This window comes from Acinonyx jubatus, chromosome X (genome assembly GCF_027475565.1).
Source record: "Acinonyx jubatus isolate Ajub_Pintada_27869175 chromosome X, VMU_Ajub_asm_v1.0, whole genome shotgun sequence".
Taxonomy (NCBI): Eukaryota; Metazoa; Chordata; class Mammalia; order Carnivora; family Felidae; genus Acinonyx; species Acinonyx jubatus.
In genome coordinates, this window is record NC_069389.1 from 63,414,400 (window position 1) to 63,436,768 (window position 22,369).

The window sequence follows — 22,369 nt, forward strand, 5'->3', positions numbered from 1 at the left end:
GAATTATGTATTTATTCTGTTTATGTTTGTGTATGATGTAAGGAAATAGCCCCAATTCATTCTTTTCCATGTAGCTAATTTATCCAACACTATTTATTGAAGAAACTGTCTTTTCCCCCACTGTATATTCTTGTGTCCTTTCTCATAGATTAAGTGAGCATGGGTTTTCTTCTAGACTCTATCTTTTCCTTTGATCTATGTGTCTATTTTTATGCCAGTACCATACTGTTTTGATTACTAAACTTTATAATACATATTGAAAACAGGGACTCTGATACCTCCAGCTTTGTTCTTTTTTTTTTCAAGGTTGCTTTGGTTATTGGGGTATTTTGCAGTTCTATACAAATTTCAAGATTATTTGTTATAATTCTGTGAAAAACGTTGGTGTTTCGATAGATTACATTACATTTGCAGACTGTTTGGTAGAATGGTCAAATCATGCAAATTCATTAGTGTATAGCAATGCAACAGATTTCTGGATAATAATGTAGTATCGTGCATCTTTAGTTAATTCATTCAACAGTTCTAGATTTTTGGGGGGAATCCTTAGGCTTTTCTACAAATAGTATCATCTCAACTGTAAATGTTGAAAGTTTTACCTCTTCCTCACCAACAAGGATCCTTTTCTTTTTCTTTTCTGATTGTTATGGCTAAGACTTCCAATATTATATTGAATAAAAGTGATGAGGAAACTAAAAAAGATCCAGAAGAAGATGGCAGAATAGGAGGGAGCTGGGCTCACCTCGTCCTGCTGATCACTTAGATTCCACCCACACCTGCCTAAATAAACCAGAAGACTGCCAGAAGACTAGCAGAACAGACTCTCCGGAGCCAAGCACAGACAAGAAGCCCAGGGAATAGGATCAACCCCAGCTAATACGCCAGATCCCATCAAAACATCACCACAAGCCTGGCAGTGTGCAAGTAGCCCAAACAGGGGTCACACCACTCCACAGTGAGTCCTGCCCCTGGGAAAGGGGAAGATAAGATACACATTAGTCTGACTATGGCACCAGCGGTGGGCTGGGTACTGACATTTGGGCTGACTGTGGCCCCTCCCACCAACACAAGTTACTCCAGACTGCACAGGGGAAGTGCCCTGAAGTTCAGCGCCACCCCAGGGACTACCCAAAATGGCGACACAGAACTCTCCTCAAAAAAAAAAAAAAAAAAAAACCCAGGAAGTAGCAAAAGCTAAAGAATTGACAAAAACGATTTAAGCAATATAACAGAACAAGAATTTAGAATAGTCATAAAATTAATTGCTGGGCTTGAAAAAAGCATAGAGGACAGCAGAGAATCTATTGCTACAGAGATCAAGGGACTAAGAAATAGTCATTAGGAGTAAAAAAATGCCATAAATGAAGTGCAAAATAAAATGGAGGTGACCACAGCTCAGATTGAAGAGACAGAGGAGAGAATAGGTGAATTACAAGATAAAATTATGGAAAAAGAGGAAGCTGAGAAAAAGAGAAAAAAAAATCTAGGAAAATGAGGGGAGAATTAGAGAACTATGTGATGTAATCAAGCACAACAATATCTGTATAATAGGAATTCCAGAAGAGGAAGAGAGAGAGAAAGGGGCTGAAGGAGTACTAAAATAAATCATAGCTGAGAACTTCCCTGATCTGGGGAAGGAAAAAGGCATTGAAATCCAAGAGGAACAGAGAATTCCCTTCAGACGTAACTTGAATCAACCTTCTGCACGACATATCATAGTGAAACTGGCAAAATACAAGGATAAAGAGAAAATTCTGAAAGCTAGGGATAAAAAAGCTCTAACTTACAATGGGAGACCCATGAGTCTAGTGGCAGACCTAGCTACTGAAACTTGGCAGGCCAGAAAGGAATGGCAGGAAATCTTCCATGTGATGAACATAAAAAAAAAACTATGCAGCCAAGAATCCTTTATCCAGCAAGTCTGTCATTCAGAATAGAAGGAGAGATAAAGGTCTTCCCAAACAAACAAAAACTGAAGGAATTTATCACCACTAAACCAGCCCTGCAAGAGATCCTAAGGGGGATTCTGTGAGTGAAATGTTGCAAGGACCACAAAGTACCAGAGACATCACTACAAGCAGGAAACCTACAGACATCACAATGACTCTAAACCCATATCTTTCTATAATAACACTAAATGTAAATAGACTAAATGCTCCAACCAACAGACACAGGGTATCAGATGGATTAAAAAAAAAAAGACCCATCTATTTGCTGTCTACAAGAGACTCATTTTAGACCTAAGGACACCTTCAGATTGAAAGTGAGGGGATGGAGAACTATCTATCCTGCTACTGGAAGTCAAAAGAAACCTGGACTAGCCATACTTATAGCAGACAAACTGGACTTTAAATTAAAGGCTGTATGTAACAAGAGATGAAAAAGGGCATTATATAATAATTACAGGGTCTATCCATCAGGAAGAGCTAACAATTAGATATGTCTATGTGCCAAATATGGGAGCACCCAAATATATAAAACAATTAATCACAAATATAAGCAACCTTATTGAGAAGAATGTGGTAAGCGCAGGGGACTTGAATAATCCACTTACAACAAGGGATAGATCATCTAGAAACAGGATCAATAAAGAACAAGGGCCCTAAATGACACATTGGATCAGACGGACTTGACATATATATTTAGAACTCTGCATCGCAAAGCAACAGAATATACTTTCTTCTCAAGTGCACATGGAATGTTCTACAAGATAGATCACATACTGGTTCACAAAACAGCTCTTCATAAGTATAAAACAATTGAGAACATACCATGCATACTTTCAAACCACAATGCAATTAAACTTGAAATCAAACACAGGAAAAAGTCTGGAAAACCTCCAAAAGCATGGAGGTTAAAGAACACCGTGCCTCAACCAGGCAATTAGAGAAGAAATTTAAAAATATATGAAAACAAATGAAGATGAAAATACAACAATCCAAATGTTTTGGGATGCAGCGAAGGCAGTCCTGAGAGGACAATGCATTGCAATCCAGGCCTATCTCAAGAAACAAGACAAATCCCAAATACAAAATCTAACAGCACACATAAAGCAACTAGAAGCAGAACAATAAAGACACGCCAAACACAGCAGAAGAAGAAAAATATTAAAGATCAGAGCAGAAATAAACAAGATAGAATCTAAAAAATCTGTAGAGCAGATCAACGAAACCCAGAGTTGGTTTTTGGAAAAAATAAACAAAACTGATAAACCTCTAGCCAGGCTTCTCAAAAAGAAAAGGGAGATGACCCAAATAGATAAAATCATGAATGAAAATGGAATTATGACACCCATCACTCAGAAATACAAGCAATCATCAGGGAATACTATGAAAATTTATATGCCAACAAATTGGACAACCTGGAAGAAATGGACAAATTCCTAAACACCGACACACTTCCAAAAATCAAACAGGAAGAAACACAAAAATTGAACAGACCCATAACCAGTGAAGAAATTGAATCAGTTACCAAAAATCTCCCAACAAATAAGAGTCCAGGACCAGATGGCTTCCCTGGGGAATTCTACCAGACATTTAAAGCAGAGATCTGTTCCAAAAAATAGAAAGGGAAGTAACTTCCAGATTCATTCTATTAAGCCAGCATTACTTTGATTCCTAAACCGTACAGAGACCCAGCAATAAAAGAGACCCACAGGCCACTATCCCTGATGAATATGGATGCAAAAATTCCCAACAAGTTACCAGCAATGTGAATTCAACAGCATATAAAAAGAATTATACACCATGATCAACTGGGATTCATTCCTGGGCTGCAGGGATGGTTCAACATTTGCAAATCAATCAATGTGATACATCACATTAATAAAAGAAAAGATAATCATATGATCCTGTCAATTGATGAGGAACAGCATTTGACAAAATTCAGCACCCTTTCTTAATAAAAACCCTCGAGAAAGTCGGGATACAAGGAACATACTTAAACATCACCAAAGCCATTTATGAAAATCCCACAGCTAATATCATCCTCAATGGGGAAAAACTGAGAGCTTTCCCCCTGAGATCAGGAACATGACAGGAATGTCCACTCTCACCGCTGTTGTTGAACATAGTGTTGGAAGTGCTAGCATCAGCAATCAGAAAAAAAAGGAAATCAAAGGCATCAAGATTTTCAATGATGATGTCAAGCTTTCACTTTTTGCAGATGACATGATATTATACATGGAAAACGCGACAGACTCCACCAAAAGTCTGCTAGAACTGATACATGAATTCAGCAAAGTTGCAGGATACAAAATCAATGTACAAAAATCAGTTGCACTCTTCTACACTAATAATGAAGCAACAAAAAGACAAATAAAGAAACTGATCCCATTCACAATTGCACCAAGAAGCCTAAAATACCTAGGAATAACTAGCCAAAGATGTAAAACATCTGTATGCTGAAAACTATAGAAAGCTTATGAAGGAAATTGAAAAAGATATAAAGAAATGGAAAAATATTCTGTGCTCATGGATTGGAAGAATAAATATTGCTAAAATGTCAATACTACCCAAAGCTATCTACACATTCAATGCAATCCCAATCAAAATTGCATCAGCATTCTTCTCAAAGCTAGAATAAGCAATCCTAAAATTTTTATGGAACCACAAAAGGCCCAAATAGCCAACGTAATTTTGATGACGAAGACCAAAGCGGGAGGCATCACATTCCCAGACTTTAGCCTCTACTACAAAGTTGTCATCATCAAGACAGCGTGGTACTAGCACAAAAACAGACACATAGACCAATGGAATAGAATAGAGACCTCAGAATTAGACCCAGAAAAGTATGGCCAACTAATCTTTGACAAAGCAGGAAAGAGTATCCAATGGAAAAAAGACAGTCTCTTTAACAAATGGTGCTGGGAGAACTGGACAGCAACATGCAGAAGGATGAAACTAGACCACTTTCTTACACCATTCACCAAAATAAACTCAAAGTGGATCAAGGACCTGAATGTGAGACAGGAATCCATCAAAACCCTATCAGACAAAGGGCTAGTATCCAAAATCTATAAAGAACTCACCAAACTCCACACCCGAAAAACAAATAACCCAGTGAAGAAATGGACAGAAAACATGAATAGACACTTCGCTAAGGAAGACACCCAGATGGCCAAGAGGCACATGAAAAGATGCTCAGCATCACTCCTCATCAGGGAAATACAAATCAAACCACACTCAGATAACCCCTCATGCCAGTCAGAGTGGCTAAAATGAACAAATCAGGAGACTATAGATGCTGGAGAGGATGTGGAGAAATGGGAACCCTCTTGCACTGTTGGTGGGAATGCAAACTGGTGCAGCTACTCTGGAAAACAGTGTGGAGGTTCCTCAAAAAAATTAAACATAGATCTACCCTATGACCCAGCAATAACACTGCTAGGGATTTACCCAAGGGATACAGGAGTCCTGATATATAGGGGCACTTGTACCCCAAGGTTTATAGTAGCACTTTCAACAATAGCCAACTTAGGGAAAGAGCCTAAACGTCCATCAACTGATGAATGTATAAGGAAATGTGGTTTATATACACAATGGAATACTACATGGCAATGAGAAAGAATGAAATATGGCCCTTTGTAGCAACGTGGATGGAACTGGAGAGTGTTATGATAAGTGAAATAGGTCATACAGAGAAAGACAGATACCATATATTTTCACTCCTAAGTGGATCCTTAGAAACTTAACAGAAGACCATGGCAGAGGGAAAGGAAAAAAAAAGGTTAGAGAGGGAGGGTGCCAAAACATGAGAGACTCTTCAAAACTGGGAACAAACTGAGGGCTGATGGGGGGTGGGAGGGATAGGAGGATGGGTGATGGGTATTGAGGAGGGCACCTACTAGGATGAGTACTGGGTGTTGTATGAAACCAATTTGACAATAAATTTCATTTAAAAAGAAAAAGAATAAAAGTGATGAGAGTTGACATCCTTCTCTTGTTCCTGATCTTAAAGCTTTCAGTTCTTCACCATTGAGTAGGCTGTGTGTTTTTCATATATGGGCTTTATTATATTGTTTCTCCTAAACATACTTTGTTGAGATGTTTTATCATGAATGGTAGTTATACTTTGTCAAATGGTTTTTCTGCATCTATTGAAATGATCATATGTTTTTTTTATCCTTTCCTTTCTTGATATATCACATTGGCTTGTGAATATTGTACCATTTTTGCATCCAGGAATACATTTCACTTGATCATGCTAAATGATTTTTAATGTACTATTGGATTTGGGTTTTGCTTTACATGTATGTTTATATTTACTGGCCTGTGGTTTCTTACATTGTAGTGTCATTATGTAGCTTTGGTATAAGATTAATGCTAGTTTCATAGAAGGAATTTGGAAGCTCTCCTTCCTCTTCTATTTTTTTGGAATAGGTATTAACTCTTCTTTAAATGTCTGGTAGAATTCACCTGCGAAGCATTCTAGCCCTGGACTTTTGTTTATGGGAGTTTTTGATTACTGATTCAATTTTGATTACTGATTCAATGATTACTGCTAGTAATCATTCTGCTGAAATTTTCAATTTCTTCCTGATTTAGTTTTGTAAGTTCATGTTTCTAGGAACTTGTTGGTTTCTTCCTCTAGGTTCTCCAATTTGTTTATATATAATTTTCCATATTATCTGAATACCCTTTGAATTTGTTATCAGTTGTTATTTCTCCATTTCTCATTTTATTAGAGTCTTCATTTTTTTATGAATCTGGTTGAAGTTTTATCAATTTTGTCGTTTTTTTCAAGGAACTGGCTCCTGGTTTCATTGATCTGTTCTATTGTTTTTCAATCTCTATTTATTTCTGTTCTAATTTTTATTATTTCCTTTTAGTGCTGTCTCTGGGCTTTGTTTATATTTGTTTTTTCTAGTTCTTTCTAGGTTCATGTTTGTGAGGTTAGTTTGAAATTTTTCTTCCCTTTTTAGGGAGATCTGTGTTGTTGTAATCTTCCCTGTTAGAATAGCTTTTGCTGGATCCCAAAGATTTTGGACCATTGTATTTTCATTTTCAATTGTCTCCATGTATTTTTTGATTTCCTCTTCAATTTCCTGGTTGACCCATTCATTTTTTTTCCTTTTAGTAACATATACTTAGCCTCCATGCATTTGTGTTTTTTCCAGATTTTTTTCCTGTGGTTTATTTCTAGCGTCATACTGTTGTGATCAGAAAAGGCACATCATATGAATAGTTTGAATTCATCGAGACTATTTTTGTGGCCTAACATGATCTATTCTGAGTAATATTCCATGTGAACTTGAAAAGAATGTGTATTCCACTTCTAAATGGAATGTTCTGAATATATGTGTTAGATCCATCTGGTGCAAAGTGGCAAAGTTGCTGTTTTCTTCTTGTCTGTTTGTATAATCTATCCATTCATATAAGTGGTGCTAGAATCCCCTACTATTATTGAAATACTGCTAGTTTCTCCCCCTATATCTCTTAATAGTGGATTTATATTTTTGGTGCCCCCATTATGGGAGCATAAATATTTAAAAAGCTTATATCCTCTTCTTGGATTACTCCTTTTATCATTATGTAGTGCCTTTGTTTTTCACTTGTTAGACTCTTCGTTTTAAAGTCTATTTTGTCTGATATAAGAATTGCTACTCCAGCATTATTTTCACTCGCATTTGCATGGTATATAGTTTTCAATTTCTTCACGTTCAATCTGCAGATGTTTTCAAGTCTGAGATAGGCAGCATGCATTTGGGTCTTGCTTTTTTATTCAGTCTCCCTGTGTCTTTTGATTGCCACATTTAATCTATTTATATTCAAAATTGATAGGTATATACTTACTGCCATTTTGTCACTTGTTTTACAGTTGGCTTTATAGTTCTTCACTATTCCTTTCTTCTCTTGCTGTCTTCCCCCGTGGTTTGATGGCTTTAGTGATATACTTGCATTCTGTTTCTCTTCATTTTTTGCACATGTATTACAGGTTTTGATTGAGCTTACCATTAGGTTTATATATAACATCTTATGCATATAGCAGTCTATATTAAGTTGATGTCACGTAAGTCTAACTCATTTTAAAAGCTCTAATTTTTTAGTCCCCCTAAGGTTTTATGTATATAATGTCACACTTTATAACCTTTTATTTTGTGATCTCCTTGACGATTTTTTTTAAATACAATTGACTGTATTGCATTTGTACTTTAACCTCCATACTGGTTTTATAAATGATGAGTTACCATTATTATGTTTTTATGTACCAGGGAAATATTTGCCCTTCCTAATTTTCTTATTCCTCATTGTGCCCTTTTTTTTCCATTCAAAGAATTCCCTTTAATGATTCATTTTTAGTATATGTGCTGCCGAAGCGAGCATTTAATGATTCATATAAGGCTGGTTTTATAGTTATGGACTACTTTAACTTTTGTTTGGGAAACTCTTTATCTCTGCTTCTATTCTGAATAATAGTGCTACTGGGTAGAATATACTTTATTGCAGTTTTTTTTTTCCTTTCAGCACTTTGAATGTCACTCCCTTCTGGCCTACAAAGCTTCTGCTGATTGCTTTATGAAGTTCCCCTTATATGTAATGGTTTTCCCTTGCTGCTTTTAAATTGTTTATCATTATATTTTGCCATTTTAATTACTTTGTATCTTTTTTTTTTTTGGAGGCTCTCTGTGATTTCTGGATCTTGATGTCTGCTTCCTTCTCCAAATTAGGTAAATTTTAAGCTATTATTCCTTCAAATACATTTTCTTCCCCTCTTTTTTTCTCTCTTCTCCTTCTGGGATCCCTATAATCCAAATGTTATTACATTTGATATTGCTGAATTCCCTTAACATTTTCTCATTTTTCTTTTTGCTGTTCAGTTTTATTGTTATCCATTACTGTCATCCAGCTCATTGATCCATTCTGCCTCCTCTAATCTATTCCATCTAGTGTATTTCATAGTTCAGTTATTAAGGTCTTCACTTCTGGTATTTGTATTTTCTATATATTTGTTGATGGTGTCACTGGGATCCTCCACTCTATTCTCATGTCCCATAAATATCTTTATGAAGGTTGATTTTAAAAAAATTAACGTTTATTTATTTTTGAGACAGAGACAGAGCATGAATGGGGAAAGGTAAGAGAGAGAGGGAGGCACAGAATCTGAAACAGGCTCCAGGCTCTGAGCTGCCAGCACAGAGCCCGACACGGGGCTCAAACTTACAGACCACGAGATCATGACCTGAGCCCAAGTTGGACGCCCAACTGACTGAGCTACACGGGCACCCCTAAAAAAAATTTTAATGTTTATTTTTGAGAGTGACAGACTGTGAGTGGAGGAGGGGCAGAAAGAGAGGGAGACACAGAATCTGAAGCAGGCTCCAGGCTCTGAGCTGTCACCACAGATCCTGACATGGGGCTTGAACTCACAAACCGCAAGATCATAACCTGAGCCAAAGGTGGATGCTCAACTGAGTCACCCAAGTGCCCCTATGATGATTAATTTGAATTCTTTATCAGGCATATAACTTATCTTGTTCCATTTCATTCTTTTGCTATGGTTTTGCCCCATTCTTTTATCTGGGGCATATTCCAGTCTCATTTTGTGTAACTGTTTGTTTTTATGTATTAGTAAAGTCAGTCACAGCTCTTAATCTTAAAAGTAGTGACATTACAAAGAAGAGTTCCTGTGGTGTAAAGACCCCTCTTAACCAAAACTAGGTACTTCAGGGGCATCTCCTATGTGAGTTGTATATGCCCTACTATTGTGTGTGAGCTTCACTTGCCTTTAGTCTAGTTGGCTGCAGTGGCCCACTTTGCCTTTTGTGGGCTAGGTTTGGTCCCTGTGCTGTTATGGGGCCAGTTTGGGGCCACTATGGGCTTATAGTTGGTCAGTGCCAGCAGTAATAACACATACCTGCCCTCAGTCTGTTTGCTGGGGATGCAAGTGGCACAGAACTGCAAGGCACTCTGTCTGTATTCCCTTCAGAGGTTTTCATTGGTGGATGGGGTCAGCAGCCAGATCTAGATGCCTGCCCCCAGACGATCTGCTGGGGCTGATGCACTGATTGGCAGGGCACTCTTTGCACTGCAATTGTAAGGTTCACCTGTTGGGGCTGCTAAATGCTGTGTGTGGTTATCTTCCCCTCTCAACAGGACAGGAGTCACTTTGGAGTGGCACCAGTTGCTGCCATGACAGTTTTCAGAATAAGATGTGACAGGAGCTGATCTAGAGGTATTCCTGAACAGTAGGATTGGTTGGATGGGGAAGATCTTCAGGAGAACGCAGGGACAGGGGCATGGTGTCAGCAAGGTATGTAGAGAGTGTGCTGGTTCTCATAAGCATCAGACTATGTTAGTCACTTCTCCCTCCAGCACACATTCTAAGATTAGTAGATAAACCTCCTTCCTGTGTAACCCAGATACTTTTTAAGCTGCAGTGTATATTCTGTATCTTGGCGGGACTGTTTGTATCTTTAAGGGTGGAGGCTCAGCTTCCTATTGTATTCTGGCTCTTCCACAGTTAAGCCTGCTGATTTTGAAAGTACCCAGAGTTAACCTCTTAGTTGTGAAAACTCACAAAGTTAAACACCTCTGTTTTTCAAAGCCCAATGTTATGGGGACTCATCATACCAGGGTACGTCCCCCATTTCTGTGGTGCCTGGTATGGGGTCTGATCCTTTCCCTTCTTTGTGCTTGTGGTCTCCTTCCCATTTGTTATAAGTCTTCTCAGGAGTTTGGTTCGCAACCACATCTCTGTCTCTCCTACTCTTTTCCATGCGGCCTTCTCTCTACAATTAACTACAGAAAATCTATTGTGCCAGTCTTCAGGTCATTTTGAGTTGGTTGCAGAGATGTGGTTATCATCTAGGTGTGTCAGTGGGACAAGGTGATCTTAGGATCTTCCCCTCCTACTTTGACACCTTCTCCTAAAATCCTACATGTGTTACTTTTCAATTATCAAATCACTTATCAAATTTGAAATTTAATTTATTTTAACAAGAGATAAAAGTTCACAGGTTGTGGAGCTACTGTTCTAAGAATAAAGACATTTTTATTATAATAGATCCAAAAGTGAAACTTGAGGTATATCAAAGAACAATTTTTACAAGATAAATATGTTATGGCTGTTAAATAAAAGTATGAGAAGCCATATTTATCACAATTACATTTCTAGATTTAAGTAAGCTACATTCACAATTTCACAATTTTTATTAAGTCAATAAAAAAAAATCTACAATTCCCACCAACAAAAAATAAGAAAACTGTACTTCATAGATTTTTTTAATCTGTAATAATCTCCTCTATGGCTTCTCAGGACATTCCAATATAATCAAATAATTTTACCCTTTAAGTAGAAAGAACAAAGCATCAATTATAAGCAAAATAGAAGATTACCACATTGAGGTCACACCATACAGTCAAGTACTAAAAAAGTTAAATAGGTTTAACCCAATGTATGAATGCTGCAATACTGAATCCATCTATGGCCCTCCATCTTGTTCATATCCTTGTAACAACCTCCATTGGGTCTATGTGTTCTAGACCCCTTGGAGGTCAAAGCTCTGACCAGAATGTGGGAAGATTTGTACTGATCTTCCTTAAAGTTGTTTAGTACTAGTAAGTACAGATAACAGTTTCTTCCCCTCCTTCCCCTCTGGGGCACAGATGGCACTAGGACATCTGTTAAATGTTAAACCCTTTGACCTCACTACAATGCCCTCTGCACACCCCCTCACTCTATAAAATCTGTGGATTAAGATCTAGACTTTTTGGAGAATAGCTCTGCAGTGCCTGGATCATCATTTGCCCAATACCCTGTCAGTAAGTTACCCTGAATAAAACTGTGTGAATGGTATGAACCGGTTTGCTTTATTTTTTAGTCTCAAGTGCCTTCTCAGTTTAGAGGATACTTTACTGACTTTCCTTCACCTTCAAACACCCAAACTTAGCAAAAGGGTAATTTCTCATTTCATTAACCAGTGAAAATAATCTTCATTTATACCCATTCTCATTTATGGTAGGAAACATCACATATGACTGGTGAATACTTAGCCAACAAAGAGTCTCCATAATTGCACTCTGAATGCCTTCATGACTTACAATGAAAATATCTTCTAAATGTATCTTGTCTTCAATAGAACTTCAAAAAATATGGGAATTCTTTAATGGATAAATCATGAAGAAAAAATACCTTATTTACTTTACCTAGATTACTTGCTAAAATATAACTTGGTTACCTCTCCAATTTGAAGACTGTTATATCAGAAAATTGCAGGCACATGTTAATTTGTTTTAGTTGGGTATAAAATACAGACATTCTTGGGGAGACGGCTAGTAGTACAGCTGGTCATCATATGCTTTTCCCTGAAGATGCTGGCCTTTCAGACGCTACTCTTCTTTATAATTTTATGACTTTTTTGTCCCTTCAATCCCCTATATTGTACTCCCAACTTCCATTGGACTAGAAGTTATTTTCAGGGTTTGGCAACACATTTTAATCTAACTTTTTAATTTTTACTTAATTTCTTCCAGTTACTGAAGAGCTGTTTAAGATAAAAGATGAATTCATTTAACCAGGATTTAATAGTGGTTTTAACTTGAGTTGGCTCAATTTTGTTTTCTATGTTGTTATTTTTTGCTGATTGCTTTCAAAACACTTTTTTTTGAAAATCCTGGCCTCTCAACAATACTATGGAAAATATAAATGATATTAAGACCATGGAAATTAGTATCCTTAAATTTTTTTTTAACACTTATTCATTTCTCAGCAAGAGAGACAGAGCATGTGTGGGAGGAGAAGACAGAGAAGGAGACAAAGAATCCAAAGCAGGCTCCAAACTCTGAGCTGTTAAAACAGAGCCCAACATAGAGCTTGAACTCACAGACCACAAGATCATGACCTGAGTTGAAGTCAAATGCTTAACCAACTGAGCTACCCAGGCGCCCCAATATCCTTTTCAAAATCCAGCCGAATAAGGTTTGAGTAGAAATAAAGAGAATGATTAAATATGTGATTATATTTCATTTCAAAGTATCCAAGGTTAAATTTCTCTGAAATTCTGAACAGTGATATTTAGCAAAGAGAAAAGTTCAAAAATGAGCGAATTTAATTTCTTTGATTTAATGTTAGATTTTTTCTAGTTATATAAGAAAATTATAAAAGAAATTTTTTAATCTAAAAATTTTAAATAGAAGTCATTAGATTGCTAGGTAAAAATTCCAATAATAATCTAAATTTAAAGCTGGTATACAGATTAAAAGTCAACTATATTTCTGCTTGAATAAGCAAAGACAAACAAAAACTTAAAACACACACAAAAAATAGCACTCTCCATTGTAGGACACTAAATAAGGTGTTTTTTGGTTACATATATACTAAGTAAACATGTTTTCCTTGCTTTTTTTTAAGTTTGAGCTGATATTATTTCACCTGTAAAAATTTATTATTTTACTTTTTTATTATATGAAATTTATTGTCAAATTAATTTCCATACAACACCCAGTGCCCATCCCAAAAGATGCCCTCTTCAATGCCCATCATCTGCCCTCCCCTCCCTCCCACCCCCATCAGCCCTCAGTTTGTTTTCAGTTTTTAAGAGTCTCTTATGCTTTGGCTCTCTCTCCCACTCTAAACTCTTTTTTCTTTTTTTTTTTTTTCCTTCCCCTCCCCCAATGGGTTTCTGTTAAGTTTCTCAGGATCCACATAAGAGTGAAAACATATGGTATCTGTCTTGCTCTGTATGGCTTATTTCACTTAGCATCACACTCTCCAGTTACATCCACGTTGCTACAAAGGGCCATATTTCATTCTTTCTCATTGCCACGTAGTACTCCATTGTGTATATAAACCACAATTTCTTTATCCATTCATCAGTTGATGGACATTTAGGCTCTTTCCATAATTTGGCTACTGTTGAGACTGCTGCTATAAACATTGGGGTACAAGTGCCCCTATGCATCAGTACTCCTGTATCCCTTGGGTAAATTCCTAGCAGTGCTACTGCTGGGTCATAGGATAGGTCTATTTTTAATTTTTTGAGGAACCTCCACACTTTTCCAGAGTGGCTGCACCAGTTTGCATTCCCACCAACAGTGCAAGAGGATTCCTGTTTCTCCACATCCTCTCCAGCATCTATAGTCTCCTGATTTGTTCATTTTGGCCACTCTGACTGGCGTGAGGTGATATCTCAGTGTGGTTTTGACTTGTATTTCCCTGATGAGGAGCGACGTTGAGCATCTTTTCAGATGTCTTCTTTAGAGAAGTGTCTATTCATGTTTTCTGCCTATTTCTTCACTGGATTACTTGTTTTTCGGGTATGGAGGTTGGTGAGTTCTTTATAGATTTTGGATACTAGCCCTTTGTCCGATATGTCATTTGCAAATATCTTTTCCCATTCTGCTGGTTGCCTTTTAGTTTTGTTGATTGCTTCCTTTGCTGTACAGAAGCTTTTTATCTTCCTGAGACCCCAAGAATTCATTTTTGCTTTTAATTCCTTTGCCTTTGGGGATGGGTCAAGTAAGAAATTGCTACGGCTGAGGTCAGAGAGGTCTTTTCCTGCTTTCTCCTCTAGGGTTTTGATGGTTTCCTGTCTCACATTCAGATCCTCTTTCCATTTTGAGCTTATTTTTCTAAATGGTGTGAGAAAGTGGTCTAGTTTCAACCTTCTGCATGTTGCTGTCCAGTTCTCCCAGCACCATTTGTTAAAGAGATTGTCTTTTTTCCATTGGATATTCTTTCCTGCTTTGTCAAAGATGAGTTGGCAATACGTTTGTGGGTCTAGTTCTGGGGTTTCTATTCTATTCCATTGGTCTATGTGTCTGTTTTTGTGCCAATACCATGCTGTCTTGATGATGACAGCTTTGTAGTAGAGGCTAAAGTCGGATTGTGATGCCTCCTGCTTTGGTCTTCTTCTTCAAAATTACTTTGGCTATTTGGGGCCTTTTGTGGTTCCATATGAATTTTAGGATTGCTTGTTTGTATATAATTTTTAAGGAAGGTGTTTCATATACAACAAGCTAATGCTGTGGTGCCTGGGTGGCTCAGTAGGTTAAGTGTCTGACTCTCGAATTCAGCTCAGGTCATATCTCATGGTTCCTGAGATAGAGCCCCATGTCAGGCTCCATGCTAAAAGGACGGAGCCTGCTTGGGATTTTTCTCTCCCTCTCTTTCTCTCTGCCCCTCCCCCACTCACTCTCTCCCCTCTCTAAATAAACTCATTCTCATTCTCTCTTAAAATAAAATAAACAACAACAAAAAAACAAGCTAATGGTAGCTTTATCAAAGACATACCAAAAAAAGTCCCTTACACTTTTTGACATAATATATAAAACTATAAATTCTGTCTAGGTGAAAACTGTCTGGAACATCATAAAGTATTAGAAAGTACAGCAAGGCAAAAGTAAGCATTTTCAACATAATATATAAAACTATAAATTCTGTCCAGGTGGAAACTTCCTGGAACTTCTTAAAATATTGCAAAGTACAGCAAGGCAAAAGGAAGCATTATATACAAGTGGTGTTTAACCATTCTATAATATATGGTGTTCTCAGAGTAACAGAAGTAAAATTCTCTATATATACACACAAAATATTTCAGAAACAAGTGAAGTAAACAAAAGCACCAGTTCTCTAAATTACACTTGATCACAGATGAGAAAGCCTCTGTTAAAGTTCATCCTGGAGAAAGCAAATTTGAAAATGCACAACACTCTGACAAAAATAAATCACTAATATTTTATTTTTTAAATATGAAATTTATTGTCAAATTGGTTTCCATACAACACCCAGTGCTCATTCCAACAGGTGCCTTCCTCAATACCCATCACCCACCCCCCATCAACCATCAGTTTGTTCTCAGTTTTGAAGAGTGTCTTATGTTTTGGTTCTCTCCCTATCTAACCTCTTTTATTTTTCCTTCCCCTCCCACATGGTCTTCTGTTAAGTTTCTCAGGATCCACATAAGAGTGAAACACATGGTATCTGTCTTTCTCTGTATGACTTATTTCACTTATCGTAACACTATCCACTTCCATCCACGTTGCTACAAAAGGCCATATTTCATGCTTTCTCATTGCCAAGTAGTATTACATTGTGTATATAAACCACAATTTCTTCATTCATTCATCAGTTGATGGACATTTAGGCTCTTTCCCTAAGTTGGCTATTGTTGAGAGTGCTGCTATAAACCTTGGGGTACAAGTGCCCCTATGCATCAACACTCCTGTATCCCTTGGGTAAATCCCTAGCAGTGCTATTGCTGGGTCATAGGGTAGATCTATGTTTAATTTTTTGAGGAACCTCCACACTGTTTTCCAGAGTAGCTGCACCAGTTTGCATTCCAACCAACAGTGCAAGAGGGTTCCCGTTTCTCCACATCCTCTCCAGCATCTACAGTCTCCTGATTTGTTCATTTTAGCCACTCTGACTGGCATGAGGGGGTATCTGAGTGTGGTTTTGATTTGTATTTCCCTGATGACTAGTGACGCTGAGCATCTTTTCATGTGACTCTTGGCCATCTAGGTGTCTTCCTTAGCGAAGTGTCTATTCATGTCTTCTGACCAGTTCTTCACTGGATTATTTGTTCTTCAGGTGTGAAGTTTGGTGAGTTCTTTATAGATTTTGGATACTAGCCCTTTGTCCGATATGTCATTTGCAAATATCTTTTCCCATTCCGTTGGTTGCCTTTTAGTTTTGTTGATTGTTTCCTTGCCAGTGCAGAAGCTGTTTATCTTCATGAGGTCCCAGTAGTTCATTTTTGCTTTTAATTCCCTTGCTTTTGGGGATGTGTCAACTGAGAAATTGCTGCGGCTAAGGTCAGAAAGGTTTTTTTCCTGCTTTCTCCTCTAGGGTTTTGATGAATTCCTGTCTCACATTCAGCTCCTTGATCCACTTTATTTCGGTGAATGGTGTAAGAAAGGGGTCTAGTTTCATCCTTCTGCATGTTGCTGTCCAGTTCTCCCAGCACCATGTGTTAAAGAGACTTTTTTCCATTGGATATTCTCTCCTGCTTTGTCAACGATTAGTTGGCCATACGTTTGTGGGTCCAATTCTGGGGTCTCTATTCTATTCCATTGGTCTATGTGTCTGTTTTTGTGCCAATACTATGCTGTCTTGATGATTACAGCTTTGTAGTAGAGGCTAAAGTCTGGGATTGTGATGCCTCCCACTTTGGTCTTCTTCAAAATTACTTTGGCTATTTGGGGTCTTTTGTGGTTCCATACAAATTTTAGGATTGCTTGTTCTAGCTTTCAGAAGAATGCTGGTGCAATTTTGATTGGGATTGCATTGAATGTGTAGATAGCTTTGGGTAGTATTGACATTTTAACAATATTTATTCTTCCAATCCATGAGCATGGAATGCTTTTCCATTTCTTTATGTCTTCCTCAATTTCCTTCATAAGCTTTCTATAGTTTTCAGCATACAGATCTTTTACATCTTTGGTTAGGTTTATTCCTAGGTATTTTAGGCTTCTTGGTGCAATTGTGAATGGGATCAATTTCTTTATTTGTTTTTCTGTTGCTTCATTATTAGTGTGTAAGAATGCAACTGATTTTTGTACATTGATTTTGTATCCTGCGACTTTGCTGAATTCATGTATCAGTTTTAGCAGACTTTTGGTGGAGTCTGTCGCGTTTTCCATGTATAATATCATGTCATCTACAAAAAGTGAAAGCTTGACATCATCATTGCCAATTTGGATGCCTTTGATTTCCTTTTGTTGTCTGATTGCTGATGCTAGAACTTCCAACACTATGTTCAACAACAGCGGTGAGAGTGGACATTCCTGTCATGTTCCTGATCTCAGGGGGAAAGCTCTCAGTTTTTCCCCATTGAGGATGATATTAGCTGTGGGATTTTCATAAACGGCTTTGATGATGTTTAAGTATGTTCCTTCTATCCCGACTTTCTCGAGGGTTTTTAAGAAAGGATGCTGAATTTTATCAAATGCTTTTTCTGCATCGATTGACAGGATCATATGATTATCTTTTCTTTTATTCATGTGATGTATCACATTGATTGATTTGCAAATGTTGAACCAGCCTTGCAGCCCAGGAATGAATCCCTCTTGATCATGGTGCATAATTCTTTTTATATGCTGTTGAATTTGATTTGCTAATATCTTGTTGGGAATTTTTACATCCATATTAATGAGGGATATTGGCCTGTGGTTCTCTTTTTTTTTGCTGGGATTCTGTCTGGTTTAGGAATCAAAATAATGCTGGTTTCATAGAATGAGTCTTGAAGTTTTCTTCCCTTTCTAGTTTTTGGAACAGCTTGAAAAGAATAGGTATTATCTCTGCTTTAATGTCTGGTAGAATTCCCAAGGGAAGCCATCTGGTCCTGGACTTTTATTTATTGGGAGATTTTTGATAATTGATTCCATTTGTTCACTGGTTGTGGGTCTATTCAAGTTTTCTATTTCTTACTGTTTGTGTTTTGGAAGTGCATGGGTACTTAGGAATATGTCCATTTCTTCCAGGTTGTCCAGTTTGTTGGCATATAAATTTTCATAGTATTCCCTGATAATTGCTTGTATTTCTGAGGGACTGGTTGTCATAATTGCATTTTCATTCATGATTTTAACTATTCGGGTCATCTCCATTTTCTTTTTGAGAAGCCTGGCTAGAGGTTTACCAATTTTGTTTATTTTTTCAAAAAACCAACTCTGGGTTTCATTGATCTGCTCTACAGTAATTTAGATTCTATCTTGTTTATTTCTGCTCTGATCTTTAATATTTCTCTTCCTCTGCTGGGTTTGGCGTGTCTTTGGTGTTTTGCTTCTATTTCCTTTAGGTGTGCTGTTAGATTTTGTATTTGGGATTTGTCTTGTTTCTTGAGATAGGCCTGGATTGCAATGTATTTTCCTCTCGGGACTGCCTTCACTGCATCCCAAAGCATTTGGATTGTTGTATTTTCATTTCCATTTGTTTCCATGTATTTTTTAATTTCTTCTCTAAATGCCTGGTTGCCCCATTCATTCGTTAGTAGGGTGTTCTTTAACCTCCATGGTTTTGGAGGTTTTCCAGGCTTTTTCCTGTAGTTGATTTCAATCTTCATAGCATTGTGGTCTGAAAGCATGCATGGTATGATCTCAGTCCTTTAATACTTATGAAGGGCTGTTTTGTGACCCAGTATGTGATCTATCTTGTATAATGTTCCATGTGCACTTGAGATGAAAGTGTATTCTGCTGCTTTGGGATGCAGAGTTCTAAATATATATGTCAAGTCCATCTGATCCAATGTGTCATTCAGGGCCCTTGTTTCTTTATTGATCCTGTTTCTAGATGATCTATCCAATGTTGTAAGTGGAGTATTCAAGTCCCCTGCAATTACCACATTCTTATCAATAAGGTTGCTTATGTTTGTGTTAATTGTTTTATATATTTGTGGGCTTCCGTATTTGGTGCATAGTCATTTATAATTGTTAGCTCTTCCTGATGGATAGATCCTGTAATTATTATATAATGCCCTTTTTCATCTCTTGTTACATACTGCCTTTAATTTAAAGTCTAGTTTGTCTGCTATAAGTATGGCTAGTCCAGGTTTCTTGTGACTTCCAGTAGCATGATAGATAGTTCTCCATCCCCTCACTTTCAATCTGAAGGTGTCCTCAGGTCTAAAATGAGTCTCTTGTAGAGAGCAAATAGATGGGTCTTGTTTTTTTATCCATTCTGATACCCTGTGTCTTTTGGTTGGAGCATTTAGTCTATTTACATTCAGTGTTATTATAGAAAGATATGGGTTTATAGTCATTATGACATCTGTAGGTTTCCTCCTTGTAGTAATGTCTCTGGTACTTTGTGGTCCTTGCAACATTTCACTCATAGAATCCCCCTTAGTATCTCTTGTAGGGCTGGTTTAGTGGTGATAAATTCCTTCAGTTTTTGTTTGGGAAAACCTTTATCTCTCCTATTCTGAATGACAGACTTGCTGGATAAAGGATTCTCGGCTGCATTTTTTTTTTCTATTCATCACATTGAAGGTGTCTTGCCATTCCTTTCTAGCCTGCCAAGTTTCAGTAGATAGAACTGTCACTAGTCTTATTGGTCTCCCTTTATAAGTAAGAGCCTGTTTATCCCTAGCTGCTTTCAGGATTTTCTCGTTATCCTTGTATTTTGCCAGTTTCCCTATGCTGTATCATGCAGAAAGTCTATTCAAATTACGTCTGAAGGGAGTTCTCTGTGCCTCTTGGATTTCAATGCCTTTTTCCTTCCCCAGATCAGGGAAGTTCTCAGCTATGATTTTTCAAGTATGCCTTCAGCCCCTTTCTCTCTCTCTTCCTCTTCTGGAATCCCTATTATACAGATATTGTTGCACTTGATTGCATCACTTAGTTCTCTAATTCTCTCCTCATTTTCCTAGATTTTTTTCTCTTTTTCTCAGCTTCCTCTTTTTCCATAATTTTATCTTCTAACTCACCTATTCTCTACTCTGCCTCTTCAATCCGAGCTGTGGTCGCCTCCATTTTGTTTTGCGCCTCATTTATAACGTTTTAGCTTCTCATGACTGTTTCTTAGTCCCTTGATATCTGTAGCAAGAGATTCTCTGTTCTGTATACTTTTTTCAAGCCCACCAATTAATTTTATGACTATTATTCTAAATTCTTGTTCTGTTATATTGCTTAAATCGTTTTTGATCAATTCTTTAGCTGTCACTACCTCCTGGAGTTGCTTTTGAGGAGAATTCTTCCGTTTTGTCATTTTGGATAGTCCCTGGAGTGGCACAGAACTTCAGGACACTTCCCCTGTGCTGTCTGGAGTAACTTGTGTTGGTGGGCGGGGCCGCAGTCAGCCCCGATGTCTGTCCCCAGCCCACCGCTGGGGCCACAGTCAGACTGGTGTGTACCTTATGGTGTGTGTACCACATATGTGTCACATATGTACCACATATGTGTACCACACACACAGTCAGAATGGTGTGTACCCTCTCCCAGGGGCAGGACTCACTGTAGAGTGGTGTGGCCCGTCTGGGCTACTTGCACACTGCCAGGCTTGTGGTGCTGCTTTGATGGGATCTGGCGTATTAGCAGGAGTGGATCCGCAAGGTGCAGAGGAGCAGGAAGGGCATGCTTAGATTGCTTTGCCGTTTGTGGTCTCCTGTGGGAGGGGAGGGAGGCAGGCAGAACTGTCGGAGGGATGGATCCACAGAAGCACAGCGCTGGGTGTTTGCGAGGTGCAAGCAAGTTTGGTGACGGGGGCTGGTTCCCTTTGGGATTTTGGCTGGGGGATAGGCAAGGGAGATGGCGCTGGCGAGGGCCTTTGTTCCCTGCCAAACTGAGCTCTGTCCTTCGGGGCTCAACAACTCTCCCTCCCATTGTTCTCTAGCCCTCCCGCTCTCGGAGCAGAGCTGTTGACTTATAACATTCCAGATGTTAAGTCCCGCCTGCTGTCAGAACTCAAGGAGTCTGGGCCCTCCGTTTTGCAAAGCCAGACTAGGGGGCTCTGCTTTGCTGGTGGGCTGCCCCTCCGCCCCAGCTCCCTCCCACCAGTCCGTGTAGCGCACACCACCTCTCCACCCTTCCTACCCTCTTCCGTAGGCCTCTTGTCTACGCTTGGCTCCGGAGAGTCCATTCTGCTAGTCTTCTGGTGGTTTTCTGGGTTATTTAGGCAGATGTGGGTGGAATCTATGTGATCAGCAGGGACGGTGGGCCCAGCGTCCTCCTACACCATCTTCTCCCCTCAGATTTAAGTCACTAATATTTTAAATAGCTCACATTTTAAATAAGATTTAAAATCTTGCCTCACATCTTCACACAAAAACCAACATTGCAACTTTACTTTTTTAAACATTCTGGAATAAATGGAGAACTTAACAGAACAGAAGCTACAAAGGGAAGTGAATTCAATCTCTAAATGAAACGTGCATGCAAACAGAAATGTCCATCATTACAGAGTTAAGAGTTATTACTCAGCCATCAAAAATAACAAAATCTTGCCATTTACAATTATGTGAATGGAGCTAGAATGTACTTATGCTTAGTGAAATAAGTTAATCAGAGAAAGACAAATACCATATGATTTCATTCATATGTGCAGTTTAAAAAACAAAACAGACGAACACATGGGAAGGGAAAAAAAGAGAAGAGATGGAAATAAATTGTAAGATACTCTTAATGACTAGAACAAACTGAGAGTTGACAGAAGGTGTAGGGTGGGACTTGGGTTGGATGGGTGATGGGTATTAGGGAGGGCACTTGCGGTGATGAGCACTGGTTGTTGTATGTAAGTGATGAATCACTGACTTCTACTCCTGAAGCCAGTATTGCACTGTATGTTGACTAACTAAAATTTAAATTAAAAAGTTAACCACATTTTGCTAATTTATGATGTCATATTATAGTAGGAAAATACTATTCATAAAATAAAAACATGTATATATTTATATATAAATAAATATATTTAATTCATACACATATTCATACCAATC